This window comes from Lactuca saligna, chromosome 3 (assembly GCF_052625555.1).
Source record: "Lactuca saligna cultivar CGN05327 chromosome 3, ASM5262555v1, whole genome shotgun sequence".
Taxonomy (NCBI): domain Eukaryota; kingdom Viridiplantae; phylum Streptophyta; class Magnoliopsida; order Asterales; family Asteraceae; genus Lactuca; species Lactuca saligna.
Window position 1 is genome coordinate 93,263,828 of NC_136419.1, and position 26,021 is coordinate 93,289,848.

General features: G+C 39.0%; 2 long non-coding RNA genes across 7 annotated transcripts; both read left to right on the plus strand.

Moving 5' to 3' along the window:
- The first annotated feature begins 17,819 nt into the window (after positions 1–17,819).
- LOC145033846 (uncharacterized) lies at positions 17,820–21,042 on the plus strand. 4 transcript variants are annotated; one of them, XR_013677741.1, is made up of 6 exons: positions 17,820–18,072; positions 18,174–18,317; positions 18,538–18,598; positions 18,742–18,836; positions 18,935–19,064; positions 19,239–21,042. It is a non-coding gene; the product is annotated as an uncharacterized LOC145033846 (long non-coding RNA). The 4 variants fall into 4 exon arrangements; XR_013677738.1 differs by having other exon boundaries at positions 19,010–19,064; XR_013677740.1 differs by having other exon boundaries at positions 18,174–18,290; positions 19,010–19,064.
- A 2,265-nt stretch (positions 21,043–23,307) lies between these two features.
- On the plus strand, positions 23,308–25,293 carry LOC145033847 (uncharacterized). 3 transcript variants are annotated; one of them, XR_013677743.1, is made up of 4 exons: positions 23,308–23,419; positions 24,164–24,287; positions 24,383–24,853; positions 24,932–25,293. It is a non-coding gene; the product is annotated as an uncharacterized LOC145033847 (long non-coding RNA). The 3 variants fall into 3 exon arrangements; XR_013677742.1 differs by having other exon boundaries at positions 24,383–25,293; XR_013677744.1 differs by having other exon boundaries at positions 24,811–25,293.
- Positions 25,294–26,021: the final 728 nt, after the last annotated feature.

Sequence of the window (26,021 nt, forward strand, 5' to 3'; positions counted from 1 at the left end):
TGTTTAAGTATATCTTCAAGTGTTTAAGTATATCTTCAAGTGATAGTCGTTTCACCTCAAGGTTTTGGAAAAGTCTACAAGAGGAAATGGGTACCAAGTTATGTTTAAGTACAGCTTACCATCCGCATACTGATGGTCAGAGTGAAAGAACGATACAAACACTTGAAGATATACTTAAACATTTACCACTGGTAGAATATTTCATCCCAATTACCTAAGAATACTTCAAGTGTTTGTATCGTTCTTTCACTCTGACCATCAGTATGCGGATGGTAAGCTGTACTTAAACATAACTTGGTACCCATTTCCTCTTGTAGACTTTTCCAAAACGTTGAGGTGAAACGACTATCACGATCTGACACAATTGTTATGGAAACACCGTAAGTCTCACAATTTCCTTCACATAAGAATTCGCAAGCTTTTCCATAGACCATTTCTCCCTGGCTGCTATGAAATGCGCACTCTTAGTGAATCGATCAACGACCACCCAAATCATGTCGTGACCATTTTTTGTTCTAGGTAGTTTAGTGACAAAATCCTTAGCAATGTCTTCCCAATTACACATAGACACAGGTAAAGGTTCTAAACTCCCATACGGTTTCTGATGTTGTGTCTTGACTCTTGCACAAGTCACACACTCGGCCACATACTTTGCAACATGAAGCTTCATCGTCGGCCACTAGTAGTAGGGTTTCAGGTCCCAATACATTTTAGTGCTACCGGGATGAATCGAATACATGGTTTTGTGAGCTTCTTCCATCAGAAGATCCTTGACTCCTCCCGTCTTAGGTATCCAAATCCGATCCTAGAACACCTTCAGTCCATGACTGTTTACACCGAACACCAACGTTTTGCCCAAACGTTCCTCCTTTCGGTCATTCTTCTCAGAAGCTTCCTCTTGAGCTTTCTTTATACTTTCCACAATGGTTGAGACAACTTCAATTCTCAACGCTCTTGGCCTTTTCCTTTCAAGATTGACTTTCCGACTGAGAGCATCAGCAACAACATTAGCTTTACCGGGATGGTAAAGTATCTCACAGTCATAGTCCTTGAGTAATTCCAGTCAGCGTCATCGCCTCATATTCAATTCCCTCTGATTAAAGAGATATTGGAGACTCTTATGATCAGTGAAAAGTTTGCACTTCGTGCCATAGAGGTAATGCCTCCATATCTTCAGAGCGAAAACTACTATTGCCAACTCCAAATCATGAGTCGGGTAGTTCTTTTCATGCTCCTTCATCTTTCGAGACGCATATCCTATCACCTTTTCTCTTTGGGTTAAAACACAACCCAATGCAACACAAGACGCATCGCTATAAACAGCGAAGCCTTCAACTCCATTGGGTAGAGAAAGTATCGATGCCTCGCATAGTTTCTTCTTTAGCTTCTCGAATGCTTCTTTATGCTTCCCACTCCAAGCATAAGTAGCTCCTTTGTGGGTCAAAGCTGTCAACGGAGTAGCGATCGAAGAAAAACCTTCGATAAACCTTCGGTAATATCCGGCTAATCCCAAAAAGCTTCGGATCTCTGTGGGACTTTTCGGTTGTTCCCACTTCATTACAGCTTCAATCTTTGCTGGATCAACCATTATCCCTTCTTGGTTGACCACGTGACCCAAGAATTGGACTTCACGAATCCAAAAATCACATTTGGATAACTTATCATACAACTTCTCCTTCTTCAAGACCTCTAAAACTTCTCGCAAGTGTCTGCCATGCTCCTCCTGGCTTTTCGAGTAAATCAGAATGTCGTCTATGAACACTATCACAAATTTATCAAGGAATGGATTACAAACTCTGTTCATTAAATCCATGAATGTTGTCGGAGCATTGGTTAGTCCAAACGACATAACCAAGAACTCATAGTGTCCATATCTAGTTCTGAATGCGGTCTTCTCGATATCTTGCTCTCTTACTTTTAGCTGATGATATCCTGACCTAAGATCGATCTTCGAGAAATAGCTCGAACCTTGCAATTGATCAATAAGGTCATCAATCCTTGGCAACGGATATCTATTCTTTATTGTTGCCTTGTTCAGCTCTCTGTAATCAATGCACATTCTAATACTTCCATCTTTCTTCTTCACGAATAACACCGGAGCTTCCCAGGGTGATGAAGTAGGTCTAATGAAACCTTTGTCCAATAACTCCTGAAGTTGCATCATCATCTCCTTCATTTCTGTTGGTGCTAATCGATAAGGTGCTTTTGCTATAGGCGTGGTTCCTGGTAACAAGTCAATTCTGAACTCCACTTGTCTATCAGGTGGTAATCCAGGAAGATCTTCGGGAAATACTTCCGGATAATCACACACCACTGGAATACTCTGCATCACCTTCTTTTCCTTCTTAGCATCAATCACGAATGCTTAATATGATGTACATCCCTTGGTCAAACACTTTCTGGCTTTCATTAGGGAAATGATTCCAGAATTCACTTGGCGTTTGTCCCCATACACCATAAACGAATCTTTTCCAGGCGGGTTTACTTTAACTATCTTCTTCTTGCATAAAATTTCGACATCATTGGTGCTAAGCCAATCCCTTCCCAACACGATGTCGAAACCATTAAGTTCGATAGGTAATAAATCTTCGTGAAACTTATTACCATTAAGTTCGATTAAGATGTTTTTCATACGATGGCTAACAGGTACAAACTTGCCACTAGCAACTTCGACTAATAAAGCATTATCTAGCCTATCAACAGGCAGAGCTAGTTTTCTACCAAATTCATGCGATATAAAGGAGTAGTTGGCTCCAGAATCAAATAAAATTTGGGCAGGCAATGTGTTTATGAGAAAGGTACCTAAAGTGACAACAGCTTCATCTTTAGCAGCTTCCAGTGTCATCTCGAATGCTCTCACCTTCGGCTTTGGTGGAATGTTGGGCTTAGCTGGCTCCTTCTTCTTCGGACAGTCTTTCAAAATGTGCATCTCTTCATTAAAACCAAAACACATCCTTTTGTTGTTCGGACATTCATTGGCAAAATGTCCAACCTTTCCACACTTGTAGCAGGTCACATCCTCGCTACATTTCCCAAAGTGCTTTTTCTTACACTTTTCACACCACTTCGCTTCGCCTCATTTTCATCCAAACTTTTTCGAGTCAGATTTCGAAAATTTGCTCCTCTTACCGGAACCAGATGTTCCTTCAAACTTTCTCTTCTCACCAACCTCAACCTTGTTGGTGGTTCTCCCCTTAATCATGCTCTCAACAGACTTGGCAGCCCAAATAGCTGCCTCTAGAGTATGTGCCTGACGTACTGGCACCTCGTACTCCCATGGGAGTCCCTTCGCATACCGGTCCACCTTTGTCAGCTCATCTGGAACGATACACAAGGCAAACTCCACCTTATCGGTGAAGTTATTGGTGTATTCATAACCTGACATGCTGCCTTTCGTCAATGTCAGAAACTTGTTCTCTAGTTCCAATAGATTTTGAGCCGAGCAGAACTTGCGCTTGAACTGCACCAAGAACTCTGCCCATGATAATTGTAGTGGCTCATTTGGGCTTAAAGTCTTCCCTAGAGTGTTCCACCAACGAACGGCTCCACCTCGGAATTGACGCACTGCATAGATAGTCTGCAACTTGCCTCTGCAGCGACAAGTCATGAAGGGCAATTCCATTTCTGAGATCCAATCCATAACCCCAATCGGATCCTCCTTTCCATTGAAGGTCGATGATTTGCAAGTTAGAAAGTCCTTGTACTTGCATCCCATTCCATCATTCCTTCCATCATGGTTGTCTCGTCTAACTATCGGTGGGTTGGCTTGACCAACAGACCCACTGAAGTTCCCACCTTCCGAGTGCCCTTCATTTAATTCATGCTCTTCCACACGAATTGACAGTTCTTCACGATTCTGTTGAAGCAACCGTCTAGTTTCATCCATCTGAGGATCCAACATTGTTTGAATCATCATTTGCACACCAACCATGGTTATTGGCTCAGGTGCTACTGCTACGACAGGTATTTGTTCAATCACTGGTGGTTGATTCCTGTTTTCATCAGCATTTCCAACTCCACTTCTTGTTCTCACCATTTTTGATCTACACACCAAATAAGGTGAAATTAGATCCTCATTCACGATAGATATTGACATCATCCTTATCACTCCAAAACGTTTATATGCTAGTTCTAATATCGTAGACGTACGCTTAGAATCCTACACACATAAAGTTTCTAGATCCGGTCGGCAACACACCATAGATCTGAACAAATAATATCATATATGGCAACATATAACATTTAGCACATAAAGCATTTTAGGCAACTTTCCTAAAATAAACTAGTGCTCGTGTCTAAAATGTAACAGACACACATCTAAAAATTTCACTTAGCATTCTAAGTTTAAGTCTAGAAATCCTACAAATTCCTAGTTCGCTTAAACTAATGCTCTGATACCAACTGTGACATCCCCAAAATCTTGGCCAGAAAAGATCGATTATCATTTATGCTTTTAAAATAATTTCAGAGTAAATCCTTTTGATTTGAAAGAGTTGCGGAATTTGTTCCCAAAAACAAAACATGATAAAACAATGTTTACCAAAGCATTTCATAAAAGAAATGTATTTTCATTATATAATCAAAACTCGGGGTGTCATGTTCCGATACAGACCAATAAGCATAAACGATAACATTACAAGTCATTCAAAAAATATATACATATACAGACTTGCAAACAAAACAACTTGATGGTTCATCCATCTTATGCCCTTGCGCCACTTCTTGTAATACAAATAAAACTGAGTGGGTCAGGCTTGGGAGCCTGGTGAGCATATAGGGTTTTCAACCCACAATAAATAATTAAATTAATTATTATCAACCAGCAATAACCCAATTACCCATTCCCGTTATTCTCACTTTATGTCCCTAAAATAACTAACACAAGGGACCTAGTCTAAGAATATTTCATCGGGGTGACAACACATGCTTCGGGGGTTCCTCAGCAATATAAGTCAAATAAGGCAACCATGAGGGGGATGGAATACAACGAATGAACACCCAAGTTCATTAACACCTACAGGTTATGAGCCTGCTAGCGTTCCACTGGACTATCTAGAAAAGCCCGTGGTCGTCATCTAAATTCTGCTAGATGACTGGAACAAAACAACATCGAGGCATCTCATATGTTTACTACACACCAACTATCTACCCATGTTCTACCCAACATATTAGTAGATAAAAATATATATTTTTATACATAGTTTAAAACCTGCATAGCATTCTCATTCAATACATATTCCAAAACAACAGATGAGACACATACACATAACATGTATTTCAGAGAATAAATCATATCTATGAGATAGAAGAAAGTGAATATACATTCACACACATAACAACAAAATATACACATAACACGTATTTTATATTAAATACTTGATAATTATGCGTTAGAAGAAGGTAACCACACACTCACACATATAAACAACAATATACTTAGTACACTCGAATCATACTTGTATTATTATCGTGCTTATGAAAGGTACTATACACTCACTTGATCAGAAGATGATCGGACAGCACTATGACTTGCAAAACTAGTAATCCTCAGCAGATCTGGAAGATCTCTACAAAAATCGAACTTCTCGCGGGCTGAGCTTCGGCTCGAAAACCGCACTTCTCGGGATCTTCGGGATCTCGGGACTTGCTTCGGGACTCGGGAATATTACCGGGGCTTCGGGGGTAAAAACGCAGAGCTTCGGCACGAAATGGAGGAGAGATGAGCAATTATGCCCGGATCCCTCGCATCCTATTTATAGGAGGCTGGAACCTCCCAGTACGCGGGGCGTACATGCCTCCGAAATCATCACTGTATGCATCATCCGAAGTGTCGACATTTCTTGTTATACGCGGGGCGTACACGAGTACGCGGGGCGTACTCCGGATGAGTTCGGTGACTCGTCTTCGGATAAGGCAGGATTTAATAATTAAATTTAATTATTAATTATTTAATAATCTTCGGAAATTCATATCTTCTTCATACGAACTCCGTTTTCGACGTTCTTTATATCCACGCGAAGGTGAGACCTCGCTCTACAACTTTCATTTAGACTCCATCGACTAATTTTGAATTTATTTTTATTATTTATTTTTAATAGGCCGGGACAGAAAATTTCGTTATAAATTCATAACTTCTTCGTTTGACGTCCGTTCTCGCCTAACTTTTTATCGCTTTGATACTAACAACGAGATCTTCAATTCTCATTTAGATCACTAAGGCTAAATATCGCTCTAACGTAAATTTCACTTTTTACGTCATTTAGCGGTGTCGGTTCTGTCGCGAAATTTTGACAGGTCATAACTTCCTCGTTATAACTCGGATTTCGGCATTCTTTATATCTTCGGAAACCTTGTTTCAACTACTACAACATTATCTAAAGATTTCAAGTTTATTTTACACTTAAATTTTGACGCTTATTTTTATTCTTAATTAATCAAACCACATATTTAAGCAATTAAGCACAAAACACATAATACTCAAATAATACACTTGTATTATTTCAAAGCGGGTTACAAAGGTTAACCTAAACTATTGCATTGCTAAAAATGGCAAGCCCAGAAATGCAGGCGTTATAATTTGTGACTCTAAGCTCCAAGGACAAGAAGATTCAAGCAAGTAATTCAAGGTAATCTTTCAGATCTGATTTCTTATGTTATTATACTAGATCTATCAATCAAAGTATTGGATACATTGCATGTTTAATTAGAGAAACCTAGATCCAAGCATTAGGGTTTGTATGTGCACATATGAATGTTCTTATGGCTCAAACCCATCAGAAACACCATAGTAATATAGCTTTCAAAGTAACCTAAGACTTATAAGGTCAGCTACACCACACACAACCTCAACATTAGCGACAATGGTGCCAACTCTTAAGGCCTAAAAAATCTACTTCTAGGAGACCAGGAGCACGATCCCTAGTAAACCATTTGAAATTTCTCTCCAGGATAGGCCGGATAACCTAAGGCCCTTGGTTACCATAAGAACTTAGTTTAGAACATTTCACATTCTATGTATGCAACACTCATAAGTGTAACAACGTGAATTTTCAAAACAAAATTTTCATTTCTTAAAACATGTTTTCAACCAAATTAAGCCATAAAAATCCAATGTATCATATCATAATACAAAACATATCAAATCCCAAGATCATAAAATAAATCCTCCGTCAGTGTGTACAGATCACGCCGGCGCCTTCCCACGGTCCTCCCTAGTACCTGAAACATATAACACAACAACTATAAGCATAAATGCTTAGTGACTTTCCCAATATACTACTTACGCACATACGCCTTTCCAGCCCATGACCTTCCGGTCCATGTGTCTCAGGGGACTTCCGTCCTAACTCGGTAAACATTCCGGTCCTACCCACGTCCACCTTCTGGTCCACATCACAATGCCTTCCGGCCCATAACATAAATGCCTTCCGGGCCATAACATAATGCCTTCCGGCCCATATCAAGCATAGCATACATAGCACATACAAACGGTTAACTTAATCACATATAATGCATACAGCTCATAACATATCTGACCTTCCGGTCACACATAGATACCCTTCCGATTACAGTATAGTGAGAAGACTCACCTCGTAGGAAGTCTAGAATCTCACGTGCTTTTTATTTCCGAATCTCGAAACGAAGACCCAACCTCGCCTAATCATAACGAACTATCATTCTAATTAATATAGGTTTCAAAGACTAGGCTTCGCCCTTTTCATTATCCCACAGAGGGGTAAAAGACCATTTTCACCCCTCCTTGACTCAAAGTCCACATCTTGATCAAAACCCTAAAAGTCAACAAAAGTCAACAAACCACAGTGCGTGGGGCGTACCAGCTTCTGTACGCGGGGCGTACATCGATGAACCGCAATCGGGGTCTCAACTCCTTACGCTGCACGTACTGGGAGTTACGCCCAGCGTAAGTCCCAGATTCAGCCATACCCTGTTTTTGGTCTTAAATTGTTAAGACACTTCTTCAACTTTTAGATCCGGCTCTCTTTAAGTCTCCTAACCCATAAAGTCGGAACCTTTAAGCCTTGGCATGGCTATAAAGGCTCCTACACCCTCTAATACCTTTCTTTTCACCTCCAAAGATCTAGATCTCATGCATAGCAAAATATTTATGTCCAAGATTACATTTTTATGAACATACAACTCAAATAGACCTGGAATATGATAGATCTAAGTCAATGGAGACTACTTGCTCATAAAAAGTCCATCTTTGGGACCAAAAACCCTAGAAATTGGTCCAAGAAGCATACCATAAGAACTACAAGGCAAGATCTGAACTTTTTACCTCAAGAAGAAGCTCCAACCGTTGTTATCCACGGATCTACACTTGTACGCCAACTTATAGCCTCCACAATGGACTCCTATTCTCTTTTGCTACCTTGAAATGACACCTTGAAGCTTAGAACACTCACACCCAAGCTATAAACGAAGGAACAACTCTCTTAGTGTTTCTTTCTGAAGGATGGTGGCTGACGGACAAGGCCATCTCATTCCTTTTATAGCCATCAAGACAAATTAGGGTTTTGGGCCTGGACCAGTTACGCCCGGCGTAACCTTAGGTACGCCCAGCGTACCCGGGTGACAACGCGTTCAAGAAGGCGCGCGAGTACGCGCAACGTACTCTTTGTACGCCCAACGTACTCGCCCAACACAAAGGCCAAAAATGAAAATAATAAAGCTGAAGGGATAGATGGTTGAACCTGAATTTCAGGCTGTTACAATTCTCCGCCACTAGAAACAGATGTCGTCCACGAAGTCTTATTCCGAAAACAATTCCGGATGCTACTCCCGCATCTCTGACTCGGACTACCACATCAGCTCGAACCCCTTCCGATGCTGCTACTGCACTTGCACCAAGTGCACTTCCTTGTTCCTCAGAACCTTAACCTTTCGATCCCTAATTGCCACGGGTCTCTCGACATAGTTCAGGCCTGCATCCACCTGAATATCCTCTAATGGTACTACTGCCGACTCGTCGACAATACACTTCCTCAACTGCGATACATGAAAGGTGTCGTGAATCGGACCCATCTCCACAGGTAGATCCAAACGGTAGGCTACCCTGCATACCCACGCGATTACCCTGAAAGGTCTAATATATCGAGGCCCCAATTTTCCCCTCTTCCTGAATCGAATCACTCCCTTCCAAGGAGATACCTTTAAGAGTACAAGGTTACCAACCTAAAACTCGAGCTCGGACTGACGCCTGTCCGCATAACTCTTCTGGCGACTCTGAGCGGTCAACAATCTCTGCCCGACCAGTTGTATCTGCTCTATCGTCTGAATCACAATCTCCGTACTACCCATTACCCGTTGCCCCACCTCTCCCTAGCAGATGGGGGTCCGACACCTCCTCCCATACAACAGCTCAAACAGTGTCATACCAATGCTCGAATGATGGCTGTTGTTGTACGAAAACTCTACCAAGGTAAATACATGTCCCAACTCCCTCCAAAATCCAAAACACACGTTCGAAGCATATCCTCGAGCGTCTGAATCATCCGCTCACTCTGCCCGTCCGTCTGTGGGTGGTATGCAGCCTCGTACCCAACTCCTCGTGAAACTTCTTCCAAAATCCGGAAGTAAATCGTACGTCTAGATCTGAAACAATCGACATCGGAACCCCATGCCGCGATACCACCTCCCTCACATACAACTCTGCCAACCTCTCGCAGTCCTATGGATTTTGGTGATAAAATCCATGGTAATATGTTCCCACTTCTACTTGGGAATCTCCAGCATTTGCAGCTTACCATGCGGGCGCTGGTGCTCGGCCTTAACCTGGCGACAAGTTAGGCACCTCTCGACGAACCATGCAACATCCCTCTTCATACAGGGCCACTAATACTCCTTCTTTAGGTACAAATACATCTTAGTAGCCCCGGGATGGATCGAGAACTACGACCGATGTGCCTCTTCCATCAAAATGGTACGCGTCCCACCCACAAACGGTACCCAAATCCGACCCTAAAATGTCATAAGTCCCCAACTATCAGTAACGAACTCCGATACCTGCCCGAAAACACGCTCCCGCTTTCGGTTTTCTGGTCTCGCAGCCTCAACCTGGGCCCCTCGGATGGCATCCAATACCGCAGTCATCACCGTCAACCTCATACAAACGTCTCGGATCGGGGCTCTCTCCGTCCTACGGCTCAAACCAACGGCTACGACATTAGCCTTGCCCGGGTGGTACAGGATCTCACAATCATAATCCTTCACCACATCCAACCATCTCCTCTGGCGCATATTCAGATTTGGCTGATCCATCAAGTACTTCAGACTCTTGTGGTCCGTGTATATGGTACACTGAACCCCATATAGATAGTGCCGCCAGATCTTGAGGGCAAACACCACAGCCCCCAGCTCCAGAACGTGGGTGGGATATCTCGACTCATGAGGCTTCAGCTGCCTCGATGCAAATGTTATAACGTGCCCCCTCTGCATTAGCATTGCCCCTAACCCAGATATTGATGCATCACAATATACCACAAAATCCTCCATCCCTTCCGGGAGTGCGAGCACCAGGGCTTCGCACAACTTCTGACGAAGTGTCTCAAATGAGGATTGCTACTCCGGACCCCATGAAAATGCAACACCCTTCCGGGTCATCTTGGTAAGTCGCATGACAATTTTGGAGAAATCCCTAATAAACCTCTGATAATAGCCGACCAATCCCAGAAACCTCCTGATCTCCGTGGATGATCTCGGCACCTCCCATCTCATCACCGCCTCAATCTTGGCCAAATCGACCAATATCCCTTTCTGGTTAACAATGTGCCCTAGGAATTAGACCTCTCATAACCAGAAATCACACTTGGAGAATTTGGCATACAACCTCTCCGATCTCAGAACTCCAAGGATCTCCCTCAAATGTTCCTCATGGTGCTCTCTAGACCTCGAATATACCAAAATATCATCAATGAATACGATCACTGACCGATCCAGCATTGGCCTGCACACCCTGTTCATGAGATCCACGAACACAGCTGGGGCATTGGTGAGCCCAAAAGGCATCACCACAAACTCGTAATGTCCATAACGAGTTCTGAATGCAGTCTTCTGGATATCTTCATCTCGAACCCTCATCTGATGATAACCCGATCTCAAGTCTATCTTGGAGAACCATGATGTCCCCTGCAACTGATCGAACAGATCATCAATCCTAGGTATCGGATACCAGTTCTTGATCGTCAACTTGTTCAACTCCCGTTAATCAATACACATTCGGTGTGAACCATCCTCCTTCTTGACAAAAAGGATCGGTGCTCCCCAAGGTGAGCTACTCGGTCGAATAAACCCCTTTCCCAACAGCTCTTGAAGCTGCGAGGATAACTCCTGCATCTCTGGTGGAGTAAGGCGATAAGGCGCCTTGGCGATAGGTGCTGCTCCCGAAACCAAATCGATACGGAACTCCACTTGTCTTTCCGGAGGCACGCCTGAAAGTTCCTCGGGAAAAACATCCGGAAACTCGCACACTACTAGAACCTCGTCAACCAAACATGGCCTCCCCACAGCCACTCGTGTGTCCATCAAATACGCTATGAATCCACTACAGCCCTGCTGTAAACTCTGTCTCGCCCTAGCAGCCGAACAAAACGCTGACCCCCACCGGGTCCCCTCGCCATACACAGAAAGCACTCCCCCACTAGGGTCTCGTATGGTCACCAGCTGTCTCTCGCAGTCAATGACCGCTCCAAACTTACTCAACCAGTCCATGCCCACGATGACACAGACATTTCCCATCGCGATAGGAACTAGATCTATAGGGAACTTGACACCAAAAATCTCGAGCACACATCCTCGAATCACGTCGGTGGCATATACCGCTTTCTCATCAGCTATGGAAACCCTCAAGGGTTGACTCATCACCTCCCGATCAATACCGATGTGCTGACTAAAAGCCAAAGATACAAAAGACCGACTCGCACCCGAGTCAGAGCCTCGGCCTTCGCCGGTCGAGTCTCAGTGACCCTAGCAGCAGGTGTAGATCCCTGTGCTGATCCCTGGTGAAGCTAAGGACACTCGGCCTTCCGATGGCCGGTCTAGTTGCAATGGAAGCAAACCATAAATTCCTTGGGGCAATCCCTGGCGATGTGCTCCTCCTTGCCACATTTGTAGCAAACACCTGATCGGTAGGCCCCCTCATGACCCTTTCCGAACTTTCCGCAAGTGCGGCCCTTATGGCCTCCCATCCACAAATCGGCAGACTTGGTCCGCTTGGCTGCCGGCTGAGACTGAGTCAGTCGCCGATCCATCCTCTGAGACTCGGCCTCCTCCCTAGCCTGAGTCTCCAACTCAATCTCCCTCTTTCGGGCATTTTCTTGGAGATCAGCAAATGTCCGGTACGTCGAGTTTGATATGAACTCCGGAATGTCCCTCCTCAGAATACCCAAATATTGGCTCATCCGTGGCTGCTCAGAAGACACTTGCTCAGGGCAGAACATCGCCCTGTCATGAAACTTCCGGGTGACCACATAAACTGAATCATTACCCTGCTTGAGGGTCAAGAACTCCTGAATCAACCGTTCCCTTCCCACCGGGGGAACATACTCGTCTCTGAACATGGTGGTGAATGTTTCCCAAGTCACTGCTGAAATCTCTGCAAGAGTGAAGTTCGTTGTCACGAACTTCCACCAATCCTTCGCTCCTAGGCGAAGCTGGTTCAAAGCGAACCGTACCCTCAGATGCTCCAGACATGAACACGTATATAAGCATCCCTCAATGTCTGCAATCCATCTTATCGCAGTGATCGGATCCTGCGTCCCATCAAACTCGGGTGGCTTCATGTTGCTGAACTCCCGGAACAACAACGAGTCACCTCCCTGAGGTCTGGCAGTAGCCACAGTTGTTGTAGCTGCAGCGGCGGCGGCCTCAGTCACCGCGGTGTACCGCTCATCAAAAGTCTCCAATAGCGTGGTCTTGATAGACCCAAACATCTCCGGAATCTCGGCCCGGATTTCCGCAACCACCTCATCGTGGATCATCTGATGAAGCTCCTCGTCACTCACACCGCTCGTCCCAGGTCGGTGGCGTGTCCCAACCATAATGCCTCTGAAATACAACATAAAAATGTCAGAGACTCGATCGAGCATACTCGCACTCGATAACGCAACCCTACTCGGCCTCGGATACCCTAAGGATTCTTACTTGGGTTGCCCACTGATCCGGTGTCTTCAGTAGTACTGGCCCTATACTACTGATTACAACGCATCAGCATTCACCCCAAGTCCTCCTCCTAGGACCCCGGAACACAAGTACTCTATTCTTGTTATGCATAGGCTACCTACTCGCTCTCAAGGCATCTCATAGTAGCAGGATTCCCCTAGACTAAGGCATCACAAATCAGGCCACTCTAGTCCTAATATGAATACCTAGTCTACTCTACAATGCATAAGATATCATAACATATCTCATAACACATATTGTAAGAGTATTTTGGGGATTTTACCCTTCGGGCGCTGGCTGACCGTACACACTTCTTCTTCTTTGGTTATCACAAAATCTCTTATAAAATTTATGCTTTTATTATAGATTTTTTTTTCTCAAATCCTCGGTTTGAGTTCAGTTACACCCGAAGGTGCATCCGAATCCCTCAAACCAAGGTTCTGATACCAACTTGTAACAAAGTGAATTTTCAAAAACAATAAATTCATTTCTTAAAACATGTTTTCAACCAAATTAAGCCATAAAAATCCAATGTATCATATTATAATACAAAACATATCAAATCCCAAGATCATAAAATAAATCCTCCGTCGGTGTGTACAGATCACATCGGCGCCTTCCCACGGTCCTCGCAAGTACCTGAAACACATAACACAACAACTATAAGCATAAATGCTTAGTGAGTTCCCCAATATACTACTTACGCACATACGCCTTTCCAGGCCATGACCTTCCGGTCCATGTGTCTCAAGGGACTTCCGTCCCGACCCGGTAAACCTTCCGGTCCTACCCGCGTCGACCTTCCGGTCCACATCACAATGCCTTCCGGCCCATAACATAAATGTCTTCTGGCCCATAACATAACACCTTCCGGCCCATATCAAGCATAGCATACATAGCACATACAAACGGTTAACTTAATTACATATAATGCATACAGCTCATAACATATCCGACCTTCCAATCACACATAGAAAGCCTTCCAGGTACAGTATAATGAGAAGACTCACCTCGTAGGAAGTCTAGAATCTCACATGCTTGCTATTTCCGAATCTCGAAACGAAGACCCAACCTCGCCTAATCATAACGAAATATCATTCTAATTAATATAGGCTTCAAAGACTAGGCTTCACCCTTTTCATTATCCCACAGAGGGGTAAAAGACCATTTCACCCCTCCTTGACTCAAAGTCCACATGTTGACCAAAATCCTAAAAGTCAATAAAAGTCAACAGACCATGGTACGCGGGGCGTACCTCGATGAATCGCAATCGGGGTCTCAACCCCTTACGCTGCGCGTACTAGGAGTTACGCCCAGCGTAAGTCCCAGATTCAGCCATACCCTATTTTTGGTCTTAAATGGTTAAGACACTTCTTCAACTTCTAGATCCGGCTCTCTTTAAGTCTCATAACCCACAAAGTCGGAACCTTTAAGCCTTGGCATGGTTGTAAAGGCTCCTACAACTCAAAGATCTAGATCTCATGCATGGCTAAATATTTACGTCCAAGATTACATTTTTATGAACATACAACTCAAATAGACCTGTAATATGGTAGATCTAAGCCAATGGAGACTACTTGCTCATAAAGTCTCCATCTTTGGGACCAAAAACCCTAGAAATTGGTCCAAGAAGCATACCATAAGAACTACAAGACAAGATTTGAACTTTTTACCTCAGGAAGAAGCTCCAACCTTTGTTATCCACGGATCTACACTTGTACACCAACTTCTAGCCTCCACAATGGACTCCTGTTCTCTTTTGCTACCTTGAAATGACACCTTGAAGCTTAGAAAACTCACACCCAAGCTATAAACGAAGGAACAACTCTCTTAGGGTTTCTTTCTGAAGGATGGTGGCTGAGGGACAAGGCCATCTCATTCCTTTTATAGCCATCAAGACAAATTAGGTTTTTGGGTCTGGACAGGTTACGCCCGGTGTAACCTTAGTTACGCCCAGCGCACTCGGGTGACAACGCGTTCAAAAAGGCGCGCGAGTACGTGCAGCGTACTCTTTGTACGCCCAACGTACTCGCCCAACACAAAGGATAAAAATGACAATTAATAAAGATGAAGGGCTAGATGGTTGAACCTGAATTTCGGGCTGTTACAATAAGTGTTTGACCACCAAAACTTTAGAAATTCACTTGGATGAGATCGAGATAAACAATAACCCATACCCCGAAGAGAGGCATGTACAATAGACATAGACAAAGCTTGGGATACCCACCTGCCTCTAATCGAGTACTCACATAACAACAAATACCACTGTAGCATATGAGTTGCACCATTTAAGGCCATGTATGGCCGAAGGTGCAAATCATCCTATGTTGGGCTGAGGTAGGAGACACCAAGCTGACAAGAGGACAAGTGCCTAATAGTACACTCACTAGACCCAAGATTATTCGAGAAACAATGGAAAGGATAGTCCAAGTCAAAGCACAACTCCAAACATAGTGAGGCCACCAAAAGAGCCATGCAGATAGCAGGCCTCAAGCCCTTGGAGTTCCAAGTAGGAAATCAGGGTATTATAAAAAATCTCCCCTTGGAAAGGGATGATGCGAGTTGGCAAGAGAAGTAAAACTAAGGAAGTATCTCTTAGAACCCCCCCCCCCCCCCTCCACGCCCCCAAAGTTCCACTAGATAGGATTGAAGTGATCAAGAACCTCGTATTCGCTGAACAACTTATCGAAATTATGGATAGAAAAGTTATGCGTACGAACCAAAGCCGCATCCCCACTGTGAAGCTTGATGGGATGTCAGGCGTGGACTTGAAATCACATGGGAAGGCGAGAATCAAATGATGCAAAACTACCTTTATCTTTTTGCTTGTATTAAAGAAAAGTTTTCAAAGAATTTCAGGACAAATTTTCCTCTAACGGGGGGATGATGTGACAATGCAAACAATTTGGCCCATGCAAGGACTAAATTGTAACCCTATTACAATAAGAACCTTGAAAACCATGAGAGCATAAGTACATGTAGATGGAAGTATACACCTTGATAGTCACATATAAGGTAACCACTTTAAAAATAAACAAGTTAAACAAGACAAAGTTGGACAATTGAATTGAGAATTCAATCTACAATGCAATAAAACAAGGATCACATGGTGGAGACACAAGAGATTGTAATTGAGGCACAATGTTGAACACTTGAATTATAAGGAAAGTATACTTGACCTTACTATTATCTAAGGCCATAAACACTTCCATAGGACCCACCTAAGACCATGATATCAATACTTGGAAGCAATTGGCCGTGAACTACTTTCAATAAGCCACTTTGGCCATTAATACCCTTAAAAAGCCAATATTTGGTAGTAAACCTACATTTAGTGAACTGCCTTTGGCCGTGAACACAATCCAAGGAAGAATCTATGGCGTAAGCTCCTTTAGGGGACCACCTAGTGGGTGTAAATTCAATCCTGAAAGGCAATATGACCATGAACTCAAACCTAGGATGCCTTTAGACCATAAACCCTTCCCAACTCAAATGTGTTTATGGTGGTTATGAGCTGTAAATGGTTGTTTCCACTATGAATCTCAGTAATTCATGCATTTGCCAACATTCATCCAAGGAAACATCTTATCATTTCATTATCCCTTATAAATGACCGTAAACCCCTCCATCCTATTTGGCCAACTCATTTCTACATTTTGTGAACTCATAAAATGCTCTTAACGTGTTCAAGCTTCAAACTTTAATTCCTCAAGGCATTCTCTAGATCCTAGTAAGTGTCTCATGTTTTGGGTTAGTAATTCTCCATATTATTTTGTTTATTTCATTGTAGTTACACAAAATATTATGTGATGATTTTTCTAGGAGATATTAAGTTTCAAAGATTTATCAAAACTGTTCAAGAGTTAGGGCTTGAACTTCTCATCTTCTAACCAAATCACCCATCAAATCAAACCATGGTGAGGTTCATACCCTCTTTTTTATGTTTTGATACTTTTTGGGGAGGATACAAGTCAGCGTCTTGTGAAAATTTAGTATAATTTCTTGTTTATGCATATATGTTATGATTTATGTTCTTAGAATTATGATATCCGTGTAATGGTTCAACAACTCGAGATTTGTAACAAGTCTCAAGGCTTTGAACTATATATCACAATGTACATCCTAGAAATACAAAAGCTAACATGTTTTGGAAATATAATTCTTACATGGTTATATCAAGAATCATACGGTTTTGCTTAAAAAATGTGTTTAAACATGTTGAACATAATATTTTGGAAATGGTTAAATTGGAATATTAATAATATTTTGGGGACATTTTCGGACATATATATATATATATATATATATATATATATATATATATATATATATATATATATATATATATATATATATATATTATACCTTAATATGCATATTTGATCAAAGGCTGAAATTTAAGAGGTACAAACCGTATTGGGCTATTTACAATCATTTTATGCATTATCAAATCATAAATCTTATTTTGGTCAACATCTTAAAGATAAGAATGACTGTGGTTTATTAGCTTATATCTATCTTCCGGTTAGTCAAGATTTGAAAAAGTCAAACAATGTTATAAACATATTCAAATTACAGTCCTTAATTATAGCTTTTTATCTCTTTTATCTTGTTCTACTGTTGTTGAATGAGCTCCAAGTTGAACGATTATTTCTCATGCCAACAGAATCAGTCAACATATCCACTTTATATAACATATTTCATCCAATTCAACCTGTTATTAGTTACCAGGCAATTCCGACGTCATGATCGAGACCACCATCATCGGTTACCACCTACGGCCACCTGCATCTTCGCTGACCCTTCCTTAAATGATGAACACTACATCTCCATCGTCAGTTAAATCAACCATCATCTCCACCACACTCATTCTTCTTCTCTTTTCCCTAACAGGTGAACTCCATCACTACAAACAATTGTCTCCCCCACCACCATCGATTTGATCGATTCAATATCTTTCTAATATATGTTTAAACTATGTTTTTATGACCTAGATGAAGTCGGCACCGCCATTACCACCGTCTGTTACAGTCGTCGCCTTCTCTCACCGTCAAACCCTCTTCCCCATTTTCAAGAGACCATTTTGCTTTTTGTAAATCTAGAGACACAAGGTTGAGTCATCACCACTAACTATATGAGTGAGATCGATATCTTATTCTTTTTAAATATTTTCTCCTATATGATTAGGATTTGATATTGTTCTAATTAATCAAATTCTATTTTGGCTGAATTGATGGTGTCTGAACATGAAACACGCATCTTGAATGTTTAATCTTTATTATTTTTATTTTTTCTTACACAAATATCTAATGTTATTGGTTTTTTGGCTGATTTCGTATATGTATGGCTGGATTAAAGAAACTTGAACAAGAAACTCCTAATTGTTCCCTGACCATGACCACCAAACGCCCCTATTCTGGTAAGATATTTCATATCTTTGTATGTATATTCTAGATATGTGTTATTAAACCCTTAATGTGTTTGTTATCATCTTCTCTTTGTGTATTTTTAAGATCAAGGATAGGTTTGTGATTTTGTGATTAATGTATGGTTTTCTTACAGGTCAAAGATTTAGCTGAGAAAAGGATATCAATCAGTGGGTGATGAGTTAATTTAGATCCATCGAGAAGATACAAAGACATTTCCATCTCAACAAGGTTTTTATTTCATCCTTGATGATCCAGTTTTACTTTTATAGCAACAACGCTGTTTTGATACGGTGAAGATGCAATTTTTTTTTTTTTTTTGCATTCAGATCTGTTGAAGTGCAACATGGTATATAAAATTCTGATAAGTTGACTTGGATTTCTAATTGATACTTATTCTCCAGAATGCAAGCGTCAAAAGGAAAGTTCCATCATCCAAAGAAAATTTTGATGAAGCAGGTTTAACATCTTTTTCTTTTTATATCTCTTCTTTCTATGTGTGTGTGTGTGTGCTATGCAATTAGTATGTAAAAATATATATAGGTGTGTATATGTATAATCATGTTTTGGGTTGATGTTTTCGTTCAGAGTTAAGCTGATACAAATGAAAATTTTGGGCTTGCTTCTCTTCAGGTGGAGGTTTCAAACTTTTGGCTAACAAAGAAATGCTCGGTTGGTGGTTGGTTGAAATTTCAATGTTAGATGGCATTTTTAGGGTTGGATGAAATTTCAACGTTTTATTTTCACCATCTTCACCAAACATTTAATAGAATAAACCCTATATCTATGCCACTACTCTCACCATATCTAAATTTTCTCTCAACACAGGTCCGTTTGTGAGTTTTTTTACTTGATTCTGATGTTTTCTCTGATCTCTTTTTGAAAATTAAAATGTTACGAGCAATCCGTTAAAAAAAATTTCTTTGTTAAACAATATTGATAATTTTGCTAGGTACTTCTCTTTATAGCTCGAAGTTGAGCTTCAATATATTCATGTTAACCTCCATTTTCTCCTTTTCTTTTGTCTTTTACATGTACAGAATACACAACATCCACTTGATTTTTTTAACAAAACTTCCTTTTGATTTATACGAGTACAATATATTCATGTTAAATGTGGTTTTAGTGTTTTAAACGACTACATCCCATTTGAATTGAAAAGTTACCTTAAATCAAGGATGTTTGGTGGTTTAGTGCCAAGTTGACACTTAATGGCATCACACAGTTAACATTTGGAGGATTTATTAGGTGTACTATATGTTACAAACCAAATGGCTTTTAAAAGTTAGGTTGTAAGGGATCTCTCTTCAGTTTGTGCAAAATAAGTTAGATTATAAACCTTTAACAGTTCAAGTCATTTGAGTTAATGCTTGTGTCAACTTCCAAGGGTATTTCAAATTGTTAATAATGCAAATAGTTTCGAAACTTTTCTTTGACTTTGAAATTGTTCACACTTTTTGGGTTTCTATCTCATGTTCAAACAGGAGGAAATAAAGTTGGTATGCTTTGATTGTATCGATTTTGGGTTCCGACCATTTTGCCCTTGGTTCTGGTTTTGTTGAGTTCCTGAACCTTTTTTCTGGCTATTGATGCTATACTTTTATTGGATTTTTTGGTTTGATGAGCCTCACATATTTCTGTGGGTAGATAATGGATTACAATATATTTGGCATGTCTCTTGACCATTTTGCCCTTGGGGTTTGTTTTTACATGTTTTAAAAAAATTGTTGTTCTAAAAAAGCTTGCTCATTTTCATTATATTTTATAAAATATGTTTTAAGGAGAAGTTTGAAAATAAATAAATAAGGTTGTTTATGTTAATATAGGAAGGCTACAAATCAATGCAAACTGTGCACATATTCATTAGGGAAAATGACTTAAAAGCCCAACGAAGTTTCCAAACCATTCAAAAAAACCTCAATCATGTTTTGTCTGTTCAAAAAAATCCAACGAACTTAACATTTTGTCTAAAAAGTCCAACAAAGTTTCAAACCCTTCAGAAAATTCCAATTTTGTTTTGTTTAAGTTCGTTGGTTTTTTTTTTTGAACAGTCAAAACATGATTGGAGTTTTTTAAACGTTATGGAAACTTCGTTGGTCTAACAAATCATTTTTCCGATACGGTAATAAGCCACGTCATATGTTTCTCTTATTTGACTTTCGAGAAAGTGTAACTTAGTTGGGTTTTTTAGATAAAATGTTAAATTTGTTGGGTTTTTTTGAACAGACAAAACATTATTGGAGTTTTTTAAACGGTTTGAAAACTTCGTTGGACTTTTAAGTCATTTTCCCTATTCATTACATGCAAAATTATATGAAGTGTTTACAGATTACAAATTTCATTGTTCTTATTACTTTTTTGGGCGATAAAGTAAGAGTAGGGGATACCCACGCCTTTAAGTGTTTGTTGCATAATCTAATTGTTAAACATTGTTTGTAAAAACTCCCTGATATTAATATATAATACATTTTTCTATGTGCATGATAACATTTAACTTAAGCACAACCAAAGAATGAAGCTTCATGGCAACCACTATTAAATGAGCATATGGAAATATAAAACATGGAAAATGATATAACTGGATGATCATATGGATATGGAAATATAAAAAATGGAAAATTATATAACTAGATCAAATGACCAAACACAATATCAATTGATAAATAGCATATTATTGATTTGAGAAACCAATAGGTTAGAAAAAAAATATTACTGTATAAGCATATTAGAGAATTTATGTAATTACTTCTTAAACCATAGTTTTTGATATTTCTATTAACTCTAAAAAACAATTTTTTTTACAAGCATAGAACAATTTTAAAATGTGATGGATTAATCAGAACAATAATATATTTTTAATTTTAATAAAAAACATTACATATACCTTTTCACAATGCTACCGTCAAATAACCGGAACCACTCAAGGTGAGACCACCGTCTACCAAATATGTTTCCACCTTCTAGGTAATATCTATTCTAACATTTCTCTTTTGTAACCCTAAACAATCGGCAACAACCCTCCCACTTGCGTAAAAAGTTAAAACACTAATTGTTTCTAGAAACTAATTTCCAAAAAAATTATTTTCACCTGTCGTTTGGCGCGGGTAAACGGCTAGTATATTAATAAGCATTTAGCTTCAAATGCTGAATTTTAAGAATAACCAACTTTATGGGGTTTTTACTATCTATTACCATATGTATTACCCTAAAGTAGATTGATAAAAATGAGTGGATAGCTAGGAACACTAAGGTACACAAAGGATTCGTAATAGAGATTATGTAAGTCTATTTTTCTCTGGATAAAAAGAATTCTAATTGGGGCTTTAAATTGGTAGAAATGATCAAGGAGTACTTCCCACGATTCCGATCCAGAGTATACTTCTATTCACCGATTAAGTAAATAACTATCAAGAACGAAGTAATCCTTTAACTTTGTTTAACGTCCCCCTTTTTGAGAAAGGAGAATAGGAACGAAAAAACTCGAAAGACTTAATGGAATTGCACTAGAAAAAAATATCTTTTTTCTTTCTCTATATAGAGATAGAATGCTTGTCATAATTCGTGAACTAATGCAACGTCTAATTTGATTTCGTAATTAAAAACGTTAGGTTGAAATATCTATGGATATTGCTACAAGAAACATTTTATTCAAGGATTAAGTTATTACTCAACAAAGAAAAATTTAAATTATTAAAAAATAAGATGAATTCAGAAGCACTTTATTATAAATATAGCAAACAGAATTCCAGTGTCTAATGGGGACCTTACAATGGATTTGATTTTCTCTCTATATATCCTACAAACATATCAAGAAAAATAATAATAGACGGGTCCTTAGATTTATTTGTGACCTTTGAGGAGCCGTATGAGATGAAAATCTCATGTACGGTTCTGGAATAGGGATGGGAACAGTGATGTTATCGTCCACTATGATTATCTAACAGTTCAAGTACAGTTGATATAGTTGAAGCGCAGTCAAAATGAGACATCATACTAATTGTACAATAAACTTATGCATTGAATGTTATTTGGTCAAAAAAAAAAGTCAAAAACTCAAGGATTAAGAATGGGTCATTCGATTCAATTTTTTTTGAAAGCTGGCATAGAATGCGTTTGACACGGATTGAGGTTGTTGAATCCGAGAATATAGCAAATATATGTCGATTCCAGCCAGTCTCCCCTGTATCTGGCAAACTTCTACATCACCTTCATCTCCAAACTATTTCGCCGCCTTCTTCCATCTGTCTTCCTCCCTCTAAAAGAAACCCTAAACTCACCATCATCACCTCCATTGATACCATCATCTCACGTATCGCCTTGTAAACTCTCTACTGTTTAAACTACACAATCCCTACTGAAGTGATTCCTCGCATTCTTGTTATCACCTTCGACCAGCAAGATTGGCCACAATCGTCGCCCCTTCAACCATCAAGAGTCGTTATCGTTTCTACCGCCCTCAACCGCCGCTATCATCTCGGAAAACATCTCTTTATTTTAGCCCACTCCTATATTCAGCATCATCATGGCAGTAAGTGGTTACCACTATATTGTCTCCACTAGCAGCCATCATCCTCGCCGATATATATATATATATATATATATATATATATATATATATATATATATATATATATATATATATATATATATATATATATATATATATATATATATATATATGTCATCAAACCATGGCCCTAATATTACCCACATTTTTCGTTCCGCCTACAACCATCTCTACCAAGCTACATAACCACAATTCCACAACTCTGTTTGGTATGTAGAAGAAATAGGGTTTGGCAAACGGGTTTCAGGTTTGCATCCAATCTATCTTTATATGTATTTTGTTTTACTGGAATCTTTTAATGCATATCATCCATTAGCAATAGATCGAAGTTTCTATCTTCTCACATCGAATTTCAAGTTACATCTCTCTCTCTCTCTCTCTCTCTCTCTCTCTCTCTCTCTCTCTCTCTCTCTCTCTCTCTCTCTCTCTCTCTCTCTCTCTCCTTCAAAATTGTCTACTCTTTGAAATTGATGATTGGTTTGGCGCTTTTTCGATTGGAATCTGAGTAATTTCTCATTTGATTGCTTTCTCTCCCATTATCTCCATTCCAGTGTATGAACAAATTTTGATCGTCCTCTCTCTATATCTATCTCTTTTTCTATTTTTTTTTTGCCAAGAGTTTATTGGATATATATTTGTTTCTATCATTTTGGTCTGTATAAGTCTGAAAAATAGTCAATAAAGTACCTCCTGGTCTCAAACATTTAGGGTTAGTGTTCTTCATCACCATTATCACTGAGTGAAAGGTTAGTATTGTTTATTTTTATGATTCTTTTGTTGGATTGTCTTGTATATTCTCACAATTACATGAAGATGGATATAATGTATGAATGTACTTGCATTTGGTCCGTTGTTGGATTGGATTTGCTTGGACATTTTGTATAACTCTTTCCCATTGACAAAATTTAATTTACTTTTTTATTAATGTTGTTAACAATCTGTTGCACTTAATTTGCTATATAACTCAATTATGTGTTTGATGTTTAATCAGGAACTGCTAGGTGCAAAAAATGGAGTTGAACATGCAAGGTTTTATTCATGTTGTATGTAGAGTTGTAGTATTCTCTTTATAGGTTATCGGGGCTCATAGGCCAATCTTTTTTTCTCATCAACCGGTATGCATTCACTTTATCTACAATGACTACTTTTATCAATTAAATGCATGTATCATATTTGCACAACTGATAAAACGTTAGTGCACAATATATAGGTTTAAAGGTCCAATGGTGTGGATGTTTCCTTTATTGGGCTTAAAGATGATGATATGCACCTTGAGGCTAATTCAAATCAGATATTAGTATATGTTGCATTAATGGTTTAGTAGTCTATTTATTAAGTCTCTTGTTTATATGTTAAAGTGTAAAACTAAAAAGCTAATTAGTATGGCGTGAGATAAATTTGCCAAAACTACTTCAAAGGAAAAAAATTGGACTGAAAATTTTCAAAAGAATTAGAGTTTTACTTTGTTTCTTCAGTTTCGTAGGTAGTAATTTATCCCCTCTATATGGTTTAAAAAATTGAAAACAACACTTTGTTATTCACGTACCATCTTATTTTTTTATTCATAGATTTGTATCGTTTTCATGAACAATACAAAAAATATTTATTGGATTTTCAATTATTTTTCTTTTATCTTAGGTATAGCTGGTTATAAATGCAAGGACCCCAAGATTTCGACATGGTAATAACCGGTTCATTTTCTATTAATCATATACTACATTTATCATTTTTAATTACTAATTTGTTCATACTCATTTAGAGTGACCAGTTAATGAGCACGTTAGCACAGAGCTCATATAATGAAGTATGGATTTATTTTAAGACTACTAGAAGTATGTCGGATGATTTGATAATGCTCACTTGAAGCAGAACACTTAGAAATAGAACAAGAGAGATAACCAACACCATGACGCGATGTCCACCCCACCCACACACTTTGTGAGAAAAAATAAAATAAAATATGGTAGGGTGCTCTTAATGAGATCAAAAGAATATGGATGGGTTAACCGGAAATTTGTTACTTATACCGTTTTTTTAAGGTGTGGATTGTAAAGAAAAAGAAGTAGAAATTACCGATTTAGTTTTAATGGGGTAAACTTCTATGGATTTAGTTGACTTGGTAAAATGACAAAACTTTTGCTTTTAATTTAATTAATAGTAGTTAAATGGTAATGATTTATGTTCAATTATGAGTTAAATATAATGTTTTCGTTAAAATGGTCGTTACTATTAGATTTTTAATGTTCTTCGTACAAGCAAGATTTTTAATTGTATTATTAATCAACATTTTGATTTTAATTTTTTTCCATCAAAAAAACATGTATTATTACTTTTTACATAAACTCATATTACGGTCCTATACTTTTATATAGTAATTTGTTTACAACATATATTATTATTTGGAACTTTTGTATTTTTTTATTTAACTTATGTATAACCAAAGATGCATGAACTTAACTTCAAAATTCTTTAATTTTATAATTTACATATAGCACTTTGCTTAAGTGTATGTTGTGTCGGACAACCGTAAAAGATAACATTAACACAATATTTTTTTTGTAAAACAACATAATGAATGTTTGATAAAAAAAATCAATCTAAAATACAGAAAATAAGAAAGCTAACATGTCTTGATTTCAATTTTTAATAATAAAAATAACAATTAGATATATAATAAATAAGACAAGAAAACAAGATAAAGTAGTCTAAACTTCTAAACATTTTCAAAAGAAATCGTTAAAAAATAACTCATATAAGCATTGAAATTGTAGATGGAGCCTGAGAGGATAGGATTCACCACTCATAAAAGTTAATCGGCGGCGAAAGCAAACTATTTACCAAAAAAAATT